The following is a 13,594-nucleotide window of genomic DNA, read 5'->3' as shown; positions in this document are numbered from 1 at the left end:
GAAGTGGCACGCTTCTTTTGTTTTTTTATCCCATTTTACCAAACTCCGTTTTATCAGTTTCCACCTTGTTGTGCACTCCAGCGTAAACTGCTTTAAGGTGCTATTTGCAAACATTGTTCTGAACTACAGCTTTACTTGCTTCTAGGCCTTAATCTTTAATTGGGGCTGAGCAGTGTACTCTGGCTTTGGCTGCTTTTAGTTGGTTGGTTTCTTTTTTGATTTCTGTAACTTTCAAAGAGTCCCATTGTGAAATACCGTTGCCAGAATGTGCTACAGTGCATGAAAACTTAAAATAAATGGTTGTGAGAGGGAGAGGGGGAGGGAGGGGGCGGGGGGAGAAAGAGAGCGGGCGGGAGGGGGGAAGGTTAAGGAGGGAGGGTGAGAGAGAGAGAGAGAGAGAGAGAGAGAGAGAGAGAAAAAACAAAGAAAATATGGTATTCGGGGGGGCTATGTTTTTACATGGAAAAGATTTTAGGCTTTTAATCAAGTGGAAAGAGGCTCTGTGGCTGGTATCTCAGCCTGTTGATGCTTTGTTGAGTTGCTTGGAACATGCAACAAAGGTGACCTGAAGCACTCCCGACCAGGTTGCATGTCTCTAATTTACTGCAATCCCACAGACCTCCTCCGTGTGCCACAAAGTACCTGAGCTCTGCAGTTGTTCCCCACAAGTCGCCAAGCTCCCCAGATTTACTTTCTCAGAGTTGCTAGTTACTGCTACCCCACCTCGACCACTATATTTTCCCCAGATACTTGCTACTGTGCAGAAAGCAGGGCTAAGAGAGAGGGAGAAGGGGTGTGCCTATGCAAATCATCTGCCAGGATCATTCCTGGGAGGTCATTCCATCCCACCAAATGACACCCGAGCAGCGGCACATAATTTGGAGAACAGAAATATTCGGACAGGCCACAAAGCAAAGGCTGGGCCGTTGATTGAGGAACCCTTTAGCCATGTATCCCTAAGTTACCGAGGTCCAGAAAAATTCCACCCTCAGCTCTCATAGAGAGGTCCTTGGCCGATCGTGGCCGATCAGGGCCGTGAAGGGTCGGGGTGACTGCACACTGCCTCACCTTTTCACTGCTTTCTACAGCGGTAATGCTTTTGCAGAAGGGACCTGTACAAGTGATTTTATTCTGCGCTGTGGGAAAGTGACATTTAACCACTGGCATTAAGCAAACGACTTGCGCTGCTCAACGCACATACATGCAGAGAAATAATGTTATGTTTTTTGGGGAAGATCTAGAGGGTCCTGCTGATGATTTATTAAACTGTCTGCTACTCTTTCTTTTACATAGAGTCTTCCCTGCCCAGGAATGTTTAAGGCATATTGTATGTCCCTCCCTTACAATGAAAACTCTGTTGAAAGCACAGAGGTACATAGGAATGGATCTGTTAAGAAATGAAACAAAAAGCCTGGAAAATGTCGAACCAGGTAGTATTTGGACTTACAAAAGACGGACTCACAGTCAAATGTGCTATCCGTTGACCCACTGACCCCCTTACCTTTTGTGTAATACTTTTGCTCTCAGTAGGGTTGTCCAAAGTTCTCTTCTTAAAGCGGCTTTCTTATAAAAAATCCTAGACCTGCTTTTTGTGGCACACATGCCTCATATCCCGTTGCTCTTGATAAACTCACATCATCTCCCCCCAATACAAGCTGTAAAAGATTTCCAGGCCTTATCCGAGCAAACTAGACGTGGGTCGAAGGTTCAGCAATCCTTAAATCAGCAGTAAAGTTAACATTGAAATCAGCCTCAGAATCTCTTCAAGGATGGTCCAACATCTATTGCTTACAGGGCTCAATCGGACAGCTTCTGGCACTGATGCCTTAAGCCACTTCCTGTTGTTGCCTTGTCCTTGATACAGCCATGGGCCCACATACACTCAGTGGTACAGAGTTTTTCTCATGTCTATGGGTCTATTGTGATGCTCTCAGGCTTGCATCACCCAGCCATTGTGATGGGGAGGGGTGTCATTTTGCAAGCACCCTGGAGCATGAATCTGTATATCTTCAAATATAATTGGCATTAAACCAAACCCTTTAGGACCAGATCAATACAGCAGCAAAGAATGCTTATTCATTGTTGTTTCCCTCTTCATTTCATACCACCCGATATTTAAATGGTGTTTGGACTTTCTACCCTCTGACATAAGGACATTTGGTATGGCAAACCTTTGACTAGATGTCCTAATCAATGGTTTGATTGACTCTCCCTTTGCACTTGCTTCAGCAACACATGTACTAATATTGGAATGATAATGTGAACATTAAATTGTCCCCTGCTCTAAAGGATGACACGCACATTCGTAAAGCATTCACTATTTTTGGCACATGACAGGACAGAAACTTTCTTAATTTGCAAGTCTTTATTTTTTAATACATGTTTTTTTAATGAAGATTGAAATTGTATGTTCATACATATTACACGACAACACACTACATTTTGCGCCAAATTCAACACTCATGCCTCAGGAGCCTTTTACTTGTGAGTCCTATTGACTGAATGAACAGCCCCCTCTCCTTCAATTTCTTGACTTGTACTTTTAGAAGTGGCAAGCTTCTTTTGTTTTTTTATCCCATTTTACCAAACTCCGTTTTATCAGTTTCCACCTTGTTGTGCACTCCAGCGTAAACTGCTTTAAGGTGCTATTTGCAAACATTGTTCTGAACTACAGCTTTACTTGCTTCTAGGCCTTAATCTTTAATTGGGGCTGAGCAGTGTACTCTGGCTTTGGCTGCTTTTAGTTGGTTGGTTTCTTTTTTGATTTCTGTAACTTTCAAAGAGTCCCATTGTGAAATACCGTTGTCAGAATGTGCTACAGTGCATGAAAACTTAAAATAAATGGTTGTGAGAGGGAGAGGGGGAGGGAGGGGGCGGGGGGAGAAAGAGAGCGGGCGGGAGGGGGAAGGTTAAGGAGGGAGGGAGAGAGAGAGAGAGAGAGAGAGAGAGAGAGAGAGAGAGAGAGAAAAAACAAAGAAAATATGGTATTCGGGGGGGCTATGTTTTTACATGGAAAAGATTTTAGGCTTTTAATCAAGTGGAAAGAGGCTCTGTGGCTGGTATCTCAGCCTGTTGATGCTTTGTTGAGTTGCTTGGAACATGCAACAAAGGTGACCTGAAGCACTCCCGACCAGGTTGCATGTCTCTAATTTACTGAAATCCCACAGACCTCCTCCGTGTGCCACAAAGTACCTGAGCTCTGCAGTTGTTCCCCACAAGTCGCCAAGCTCCCCAGATTTACTTTCTCAGAGTTGCTAGTTACTGCTACCCCACCTCGACCACTATATTTTCCCCAGATACTTGCTACTGTGCAGAAAGCAGGGCTAAGAGAGAGGGAGAAGGGGTGTGCCTATGCAAATCATCTGCCAGGATCATTCCTGGGAGGTCATTCCATCCCACCAAATGACACCCGAGCAGCGGCACATAATTTGGAGAACAGAAATATTCGGACAGGCCACAAAGCAAAGGCTGGGCCGTTGATTGAGGAACCCTTTAGCCATGTCTCCCTAAGTTACCGAGGTCCAGAAAAATTCCACCCTCAGCTCTCATAGAGAGGTCCTTGGCCGATCGTGGCCGATCAGGGCCGTGAAGGGTCGGGGTGACTGCACACTGCCTCACCTTTTCACTGCTTTCTACAGCGGTAATGCTTTTGCAGAAGGGACCTGTACAAGTGATTTTATTCTGCGCTGTGGGAAAGTGACATTTAACCACTGGCATTAACCAAACGACTTGCGCTGCTCAACGCACATACATGCAGAGAAATCATTTCATGTTTTTTGGGGAAGGTCTAGAGGGTCCTGCTGATTATTTATGAAGCTGTACGCTACTCTTGCTTTTACAGAGAGTCTTCCCTGCCCAGGAATGTTTAAGGCATACTGTATATCCCTCCCTTACAATGAAAACTCTGTTAAAAGCACAGAGGTACATAGGAATGGATCTGTTAAGAAATGAAACGAAAAACCTGGACAAAATGTCGAAACGGGTAGGATTTGGACTTAGCACATCTGACTGTGAGTCAGTTAATTGTATCTCTTCACCCACTGACCCCCTTTCCTTTTGTGTAATCCTTTTGCTCTCAATAGGATTTTCCAAAGTGGCTTTCATATAAAAGATCATAGACCTGCATTTTGTGGCACACAAGCCTCATATCCCGTTGCTCTTTATAAATTCACATCATCTCCCACCAATACAAGCTGTAAAAGATTTTCAGGGCTTAGCCAAGCAAACTAGACTTGGGTCGAAGGTTAAGCAATCCTTAAATCAGCAGCAGAGTTAACATTGAAATCAGCCTCAGAATCTCTTAAGGGATGGTCCAACATCTGTTGCTTGCAGCACGCAATGGGGCAGCCTGGGTGCTGACAGCTTAAGCCAGCTCCTGTTCTTGCCTTGTCCTTGATCCAGCCATGGGCCCACATGCACTCAGAGGAATAGAGTGTTTCTCGTGTCTATGGGTCTGCCGTGATGCTCTCACGCTTGCATCACCCAGCCTTCGTGATGGGGAGGGTGTGTCAATTTGCAAGCACCCTGCAGCATGAATCTGTTTATCTTTAAATATAATTGCCATTAAACCAAACCCTTTAGGACCGGATCAATACGGCAGAAAAAGAATGCTGATGTATTGCTGTTTGCCTCTTAATTTCATACCATCCAACATATAAATGGTGTTTGGTCAATGATTTGCCATATCAAATGTCCTTATGTCACAGGCAGAAAGTTCAGAGGTCCTAATCAATGGTTTGGTTGGCTCTCCCTTTGCGCTTGCCTTAAGGCGCCAGCACCAGAGGCTGCCCGATTGCGCCCTGAAAGCAACCAATGTTGAGCCATCCTTTAAGAGATTCTGAGGCTGATTTCAATGTTATTTTTGCTGCTGATTTAACGATTGCTCAACCTTCGACCCACGTCTAGTTTCCTTGGCTATGCCCTTGACATCTTTTACAGCTTGCATTGGTGGGAGATGATGTGAGTTTATCGAGAGCAACGGGATATGAGGCATGTGGGCCATAAAAAACAGCTCTGGGATTTTTTTTTAATCAGAAAGCCCCTTTAAGTAGGGAACTTTGGATGGACAGCCCTGCTGAGAGCAAAAGGATTACACAAAAGATAAGTGGGTCAGTGGGTCAAGGGATAGCACATCTGACTGTGAGTCAGTTTATTGTTAGTCCAAATCCTACCCGTTTCAACATTTTTCCAGGCTTTTTGTTTAATTTCTTAACAGATCCATTCCTATGTAGCTCAGCAACACATGTACTAATATTGGAATGATAATGGGAACATTGAATTGGCCCCTGCTCTGAAGGATGACACGTACATTTGTAAAGCATTCACTATTTTTAGCACATGACGGGACAGAAACTTTGTTAATTTGCAAGTCTTTATTTTTTAATTCATCTTTTTTGATGAAGATTGAAATTGTATGTTCATAGGGGCTGACGCCTGGGCAGCGGCAGGCAATTTGGAGAACAGAAATATTATTCATACATATTAAACAACAACACAATACATTTTGCGCCAAATTCAACACTAATGCCTCAGGAGCCTTTTACTTGTGAGTCCTAGTGACTGAATGAACAGCCCCGTCCCCTTCAATTTCTTGACTTGTACTTTTAGAAGTGGCACGGTTCCCATTCGACCAAATTCAGTATTATCACTTTCCCCATTGTTGTGCACGCCAGCGTAAACTGCTTTAAGGTGCTATTTGCAAACATCACTCTGAACTACAGCTTTATTTGCTTCTAGGCCTTTATCTTTAATTGGGGCTGAGCAGTGTACTCTGGATTTGGCTGCTTTTAGTTGGTTGATTTCTTTTTTGATTTCTGTAACCTTCAAAGAGTCCCATTGTGAAATACCATTGTCAGAATATGCTACAGTGCATGAAAACTTAAAATAAATGGTTGTGAGAGGGAGAGGGAGAGGGGGAGGGAGGGGGCGGGGGGAGAAAGAGAGCGGGCGGGAGGGAGGAAGGAGGGAGGGAAGGAGGAAGGGAGAGAGAGAGAGAGACAGAGAGAGAGGAAACAAAGAAAATATGGTATTCGGGGGTTGGGGGGCTATGTTTTTACATGGAAAAGATTTTAGGCTTTTAATCAAGTGGAAATGGCTCTGTGGCTGGTATCTCAGCCTGTTGATGCTTTGTTGAGTTGCTTGGAACATGCAAGGAAGGAGACCTGAAGCACTCCCAACCAGGTTGCATGTCTCCAAGTTACTGAAATCCCACAGACCTCCTCCCTGTGCCACAAAGTTCTGGGCACTGAGCTCTGTAGTTCCCCACAAGTCGCAAAGCACCCCAGATTTACTTTCTCAAAGTTGCTAGTGACTGCTACCCCACCTCGACCACTATATTTTCCCCAGATACTTGCTACTGTGGAGTAAGCAGGGCTAATAAAGAGGGAGAGGGGGTTTGCCTATGCAAATCATCTGCCAGGATCCTACCTGGCAGGTCATTCCATCTTACCAGCTGACACCTGGGCAGCGGCAGGTAATTTGGAGAACAGACATATACGGACAGGCCACAAAGCAAAGGTTGGGCCGTTGATTGAGGATCCCTTTAGCCATGCCTCCCTAAGTTACCGAGGTCCAGAAAAATTCCACCCTCAGCTCTCATAGAGAGGTCCTTGGCCGATCGTGGCCGATCAGGGGAGTAAAGGGTCGGGGGTGACTGCACACTGCCTCACCTTTTCACTGCTTTCTACAGTGGTAATGCTTTTGCAGAAGGGGCCAGTACAAGTGATTTTGTTCTGCGCTGTGGGAAAGTGGTTAATGTCAGTGGATAAATGTCAAACTACTTGCGCTGTTCAACACACATACATGCAGAGAAATAATGTTATGTTTTTTGGGGAAGATCTAGAGGGTCCTGCTGATGATTTATTAAACTGTCTGCTACTCTTTCTTTTACATAGAGTCTTCCCTGCCCAGGAATGTTTAAGGCATATTGTATGTCCCTCCCTTACAATGAAAACTCTGTTGAAAGCACAGAGGTACATAGGAATGGATCTGTTAAGAAATGAAACAAAAAGCCTGGAAAATGTCGAACCAGGTAGTATTTGGACTTACAAAAGACGGACTCACAGTCAAATGTGCTATCCGTTGACCCACTGACCCCCTTACCTTTTGTGTAATACTTTTGCTCTCAGTAGGGTTGTCCAAAGTTCTCTTCTTAAAGCGGCTTTCTTATAAAAAATCCTAGACCTGCTTTTTGTGGCACACATGCCTCATATCCCGTTGCTCTTGATAAACTCACATCATCTCCCCCCAATACAAGCTGTAAAAGATTTCCAGGCCTTATCCGAGCAAACTAGACGTGGGTCGAAGGTTCAGCAATCCTTAAATCAGCAGTAAAGTTAACATTGAAATCAGCCTCAGAATCTCGTCAAGGATGGTCCAACATCTATTGCTTACAGGGCTCAATCGGACAGCTTCTGGCACTGATGCCTTAAGCCACTTCCTGTTGTTGCCTTGTCCTTGATACAGCCATGGGCCCACATACACTCAGTGGTACAGAGTTTTTCTCATGTCTATGGGTCTATTGTGATGCTCTCAGGCTTGCATCACCCAGCCATTGTGATGGGGAGGGGTGTCATTTTGCAAGCACCCTGGAGCATGAATCTGTATATCTTCAAATATAATTGGCATTAAACCAAACCCTTTAGGACCAGATCAATACAGCAGCAAAGAATGCTTATTCATTGTTGTTTCCCTCTTCATTTCATACCACCCGATATTTAAATGGTGTTTGGACTTTCTACCCTCTGACATAAGGACATTTGGTATGGCAAACCTTTGACTAGATGTCCTAATCAATGGTTTGATTGACTCTCCCTTTGCACTTGCTTCAGCAACACATGTACTAATATTGGAATGATAATGTGAACATTAAATTGTCCCCTGCTCTAAAGGATGACACGCACATTCGTAAAGCATTCACTATTTTTGGCACATGACAGGACAGAAACTTTCTTAATTTGCAAGTCTTTATTTTTTAATACATGTTTTTTTAATGAAGATTGAAATTGTATGTTCATACATATTACACGACAACACAATACATTTTGCGCCAAATTCAACACTCATGCCTCAGGAGCCTTTTACTTGTGAGTCCTATTGACTGAATGAACAGCCCCCTCTCCTTCAATTTCTTGACTTGTACTTTTAGAAGTGGCACGCTTCTTTTGTTTTTTTATCCCATTTTACCAAACTCCGTTTTATCAGTTTCCACCTTGTTGTGCACTCCAGCGTAAACTGCTTTAAGGTGCTATTTGCAAACATTGTTCTGAACTACAGCTTTACTTGCTTCTAGGCCTTAATCTTTAATTGGGGCTGAGCAGTGTACTCTGGCTTTGGCTGCTTTTAGTTGGTTGGTTTCTTTTTTGATTTCTGTAACTTTCAAAGAGTCCCATTGTGAAATACCGTTGCCAGAATGTGCTACAGTGCATGAAAACTTAAAATAAATGGTTGTGAGAGGGAGAGGGGGAGGGAGGGGGCGGGGGGAGAAAGAGAGCGGGCGGGAGGGGGGAAGGTTAAGGAGGGAGGGTGAGAGAGAGAGAGAGAGAGAGAGAGAGAGAGAGAGAGAGAGAGAGAGAAAAAACAAAGAAAATATGGTATTCGGGGGGGCTATGTTTTTACATGGAAAAGATTTTAGGCTTTTAATCAAGTGGAAAGAGGCTCTGTGGCTGGTATCTCAGCCTGTTGATGCTTTGTTGAGTTGCTTGGAACATGCAACAAAGGTGACCTGAAGCACTCCCGACCAGGTTGCATGTCTCTAATTTACTGCAATCCCACAGACCTCCTCCGTGTGCCACAAAGTACCTGAGCTCTGCAGTTGTTCCCCACAAGTCGCCAAGCTCCCCAGATTTACTTTCTCAGAGTTGCTAGTTACTGCTACCCCACCTCGACCACTATATTTTCCCCAGATACTTGCTACTGTGCAGAAAGCAGGGCTAAGAGAGAGGGAGAAGGGGTGTGCCTATGCAAATCATCTGCCAGGATCATTCCTGGGAGGTCATTCCATCCCACCAAATGACACCCGAGCAGCGGCACATAATTTGGAGAACAGAAATATTCGGACAGGCCACAAAGCAAAGGCTGGGCCGTTGATTGAGGAACCCTTTAGCCATGTATCCCTAAGTTACCGAGGTCCAGAAAAATTCCACCCTCAGCTCTCATAGAGAGGTCCTTGGCCGATCGTGGCCGATCAGGGCCGTGAAGGGTCGGGGTGACTGCACACTGCCTCACCTTTTCACTGCTTTCTACAGCGGTAATGCTTTTGCAGAAGGGACCTGTACAAGTGATTTTATTCTGCGCTGTGGGAAAGTGACATTTAACCACTGGCATTAAGCAAACGACTTGCGCTGCTCAACGCACATACATGCAGAGAAATAATGTTATGTTTTTTGGGGAAGATCTAGAGGGTCCTGCTGATGATTTATTAAACTGTCTGCTACTCTTTCTTTTACATAGAGTCTTCCCTGCCCAGGAATGTTTAAGGCATATTGTATGTCCCTCCCTTACAATGAAAACTCTGTTGAAAGCACAGAGGTACATAGGAATGGATCTGTTAAGAAATGAAACAAAAAGCCTGGAAAATGTCGAACCAGGTAGTATTTGGACTTACAAAAGACGGACTCACAGTCAAATGTGCTATCCGTTGACCCACTGACCCCCTTACCTTTTGTGTAATACTTTTGCTCTCAGTAGGGTTGTCCAAAGTTCTCTTCTTAAAGCGGCTTTCTTATAAAAAATCCTAGACCTGCTTTTTGTGGCACACATGCCTCATATCCCGTTGCTCTTGATAAACTCACATCATCTCCCCCCAATACAAGCTGTAAAAGATTTCCAGGCCTTATCCGAGCAAACTAGACGTGGGTCGAAGGTTCAGCAATCCTTAAATCAGCAGTAAAGTTAACATTGAAATCAGCCTCAGAATCTCTTCAAGGATGGTCCAACATCTATTGCTTACAGGGCTCAATCGGACAGCTTCTGGCACTGATGCCTTAAGCCACTTCCTGTTGTTGCCTTGTCCTTGATACAGCCATGGGCCCACATACACTCAGTGGTACAGAGTTTTTCTCATGTCTATGGGTCTATTGTGATGCTCTCAGGCTTGCATCACCCAGCCATTGTGATGGGGAGGGGTGTCATTTTGCAAGCACCCTGGAGCATGAATCTGTATATCTTCAAATATAATTGGCATTAAACCAAACCCTTTAGGACCAGATCAATACAGCAGCAAAGAATGCTTATTCATTGTTGTTTCCCTCTTCATTTCATACCACCCGATATTTAAATGGTGTTTGGACTTTCTACCCTCTGACATAAGGACATTTGGTATGGCAAACCTTTGACTAGATGTCCTAATCAATGGTTTGATTGACTCTCCCTTTGCACTTGCTTCAGCAACACATGTACTAATATTGGAATGATAATGTGAACATTAAATTGTCCCCTGCTCTAAAGGATGACACGCACATTCGTAAAGCATTCACTATTTTTGGCACATGACAGGACAGAAACTTTCTTAATTTGCAAGTCTTTATTTTTTAATACATGTTTTTTTAATGAAGATTGAAATTGTATGTTCATACATATTACACGACAACACACTACATTTTGCGCCAAATTCAACACTCATGCCTCAGGAGCCTTTTACTTGTGAGTCCTATTGACTGAATGAACAGCCCCCTCTCCTTCAATTTCTTGACTTGTACTTTTAGAAGTGGCAAGCTTCTTTTGTTTTTTTATCCCATTTTACCAAACTCCGTTTTATCAGTTTCCACCTTGTTGTGCACTCCAGCGTAAACTGCTTTAAGGTGCTATTTGCAAACATTGTTCTGAACTACAGCTTTACTTGCTTCTAGGCCTTAATCTTTAATTGGGGCTGAGCAGTGTACTCTGGCTTTGGCTGCTTTTAGTTGGTTGGTTTCTTTTTTGATTTCTGTAACTTTCAAAGAGTCCCATTGTGAAATACCGTTGTCAGAATGTGCTACAGTGCATGAAAACTTAAAATAAATGGTTGTGAGAGGGAGAGGGGGAGGGAGGGGGCGGGGGGAGAAAGAGAGCGGGCGGGAGGGGGAAGGTTAAGGAGGGAGGGAGAGAGAGAGAGAGAGAGAGAGAGAGAGAGAGAGAGAGAGAGAAAAAACAAAGAAAATATGGTATTCGGGGGGGCTATGTTTTTACATGGAAAAGATTTTAGGCTTTTAATCAAGTGGAAAGAGGCTCTGTGGCTGGTATCTCAGCCTGTTGATGCTTTGTTGAGTTGCTTGGAACATGCAACAAAGGTGACCTGAAGCACTCCCGACCAGGTTGCATGTCTCTAATTTACTGAAATCCCACAGACCTCCTCCGTGTGCCACAAAGTACCTGAGCTCTGCAGTTGTTCCCCACAAGTCGCCAAGCTCCCCAGATTTACTTTCTCAGAGTTGCTAGTTACTGCTACCCCACCTCGACCACTATATTTTCCCCAGATACTTGCTACTGTGCAGAAAGCAGGGCTAAGAGAGAGGGAGAAGGGGTGTGCCTATGCAAATCATCTGCCAGGATCATTCCTGGGAGGTCATTCCATCCCACCAAATGACACCCGAGCAGCGGCACATAATTTGGAGAACAGAAATATTCGGACAGGCCACAAAGCAAAGGCTGGGCCGTTGATTGAGGAACCCTTTAGCCATGTCTCCCTAAGTTACCGAGGTCCAGAAAAATTCCACCCTCAGCTCTCATAGAGAGGTCCTTGGCCGATCGTGGCCGATCAGGGCCGTGAAGGGTCGGGGTGACTGCACACTGCCTCACCTTTTCACTGCTTTCTACAGCGGTAATGCTTTTGCAGAAGGGACCTGTACAAGTGATTTTATTCTGCGCTGTGGGAAAGTGACATTTAACCACTGGCATTAAGCAAACGACTTGCGCTGCTCAACGCACATACATGCAGAGAAATCATTTCATGTTTTTTGGGGAAGGTCTAGAGGGTCCTGCTGATTATTTATGAAGCTGTACGCTACTCTTGCTTTTACAGAGAGTCTTCCCTGCCCAGGAATGTTTAAGGCATACTGTATATCCCTCCCTTACAATGAAAACTCTGTTAAAAGCACAGAGGTACATAGGAATGGATCTGTTAAGAAATGAAACGAAAAACCTGGACAAAATGTCGAAACGGGTAGGATTTGGACTTAGCACATCTGACTGTGAGTCAGTTAATTGTATCTCTTCACCCACTGACCCCCTTTCCTTTTGTGTAATCCTTTTGCTCTCAATAGGATTTTCCAAAGTGGCTTTCATATAAAAGATCATAGACCTGCATTTTGTGGCACACAAGCCTCATATCCCGTTGCTCTTTATAAATTCACATCATCTCCCACCAATACAAGCTGTAAAAGATTTTCAGGGCTTAGCCAAGCAAACTAGACTTGGGTCGAAGGTTAAGCAATCCTTAAATCAGCAGCAGAGTTAACATTGAAATCAGCCTCAGAATCTCTTAAGGGATGGTCCAACATCTGTTGCTTGCAGCACGCAATGGGGCAGCCTGGGTGCTGACAGCTTAAGCCAGCTCCTGTTCTTGCCTTGTCCTTGATCCAGCCATGGGCCCACATGCACTCAGAGGAATAGAGTGTTTCTCGTGTCTATGGGTCTGCCGTGATGCTCTCACGCTTGCATCACCCAGCCTTCGTGATGGGGAGGGTGTGTCAATTTGCAAGCACCCTGCAGCATGAATCTGTTTATCTTTAAATATAATTGCCATTAAACCAAACCCTTTAGGACCGGATCAATACGGCAGAAAAAGAATGCTGATGTATTGCTGTTTGCCTCTTAATTTCATACCATCCAACATATAAATGGTGTTTGGTCAATGATTTGCCATATCAAATGTCCTTATGTCACAGGCAGAAAGTTCAGAGGTCCTAATCAATGGTTTGGTTGGCTCTCCCTTTGCGCTTGCCTTAAGGCGCCAGCACCAGAGGCTGCCCGATTGCGCCCTGAAAGCAACCAATGTTGAGCCATCCTTTAAGAGATTCTGAGGCTGATTTCAATGTTATTTTTGCTGCTGATTTAACGATTGCTCAACCTTCGACCCACGTCTAGTTTCCTTGGCTATGCCCTTGACATCTTTTACAGCTTGCATTGGTGGGAGATGATGTGAGTTTATCGAGAGCAACGGGATATGAGGCATGTGGGCCATAAAAAACAGCTCTGGGATTTTTTTTTAATCAGAAAGCCCCTTTAAGTAGGGAACTTTGGATGGACAGCCCTGCTGAGAGCAAAAGGATTACACAAAAGATAAGTGGGTCAGTGGGTCAAGGGATAGCACATCTGACTGTGAGTCAGTTTATTGTTAGTCCAAATCCTACCCGTTTCAACATTTTTCCAGGCTTTTTGTTTAATTTCTTAACAGATCCATTCCTATGTAGCTCAGCAACACATGTACTAATATTGGAATGATAATGGGAACATTGAATTGGCCCCTGCTCTGAAGGATGACACGTACATTTGTAAAGCATTCACTATTTTTAGCACATGACGGGACAGAAACTTTGTTAATTTGCAAGTCTTTATTTTTTAATTCATCTTTTTTGATGAAGATTGAAATTGTATGTTCATAGGGGCTGACGCCTGG

The 13,594-nt window shown here is 44.2% G+C and overlaps 3 non-coding genes across 3 annotated transcripts; all 3 read left to right on the top strand.

Annotated features, from left to right (window-relative positions):
- Window positions 1-2,220: 2,220 nt before the first annotated feature.
- LOC138570700 (U6 spliceosomal RNA) lies at window positions 2,221-2,325 on the top strand. Its single transcript, XR_011303735.1, has one exon. It is a non-coding gene; the product is annotated as a U6 spliceosomal RNA (small nuclear RNA).
- A 5,495-nt stretch (window positions 2,326-7,820) lies between these two features.
- LOC138570699 (U6 spliceosomal RNA) lies at window positions 7,821-7,925 on the top strand. The gene has a single exon (XR_011303734.1). It is a non-coding gene; the product is annotated as a U6 spliceosomal RNA (small nuclear RNA).
- A 2,452-nt stretch (window positions 7,926-10,377) lies between these two features.
- LOC138570698 (U6 spliceosomal RNA) lies at window positions 10,378-10,482 on the top strand. The gene has a single exon (XR_011303733.1). It is a non-coding gene; the product is annotated as a U6 spliceosomal RNA (small nuclear RNA).
- Window positions 10,483-13,594: the final 3,112 nt, after the last annotated feature.

The sequence above is a fragment of the Ambystoma mexicanum genome, chromosome 2q (genome assembly GCF_040938575.1).
Source record: "Ambystoma mexicanum isolate Mex_15411 chromosome 2q, UKY_AmexF1_1, whole genome shotgun sequence".
NCBI lineage: Eukaryota > Metazoa > Chordata > Amphibia > Caudata > Ambystomatidae > Ambystoma > Ambystoma mexicanum.
The sequence above is the reverse complement of the archived record's forward strand: the minus strand, read 5'-3'. Positions and strand labels throughout refer to the sequence as shown.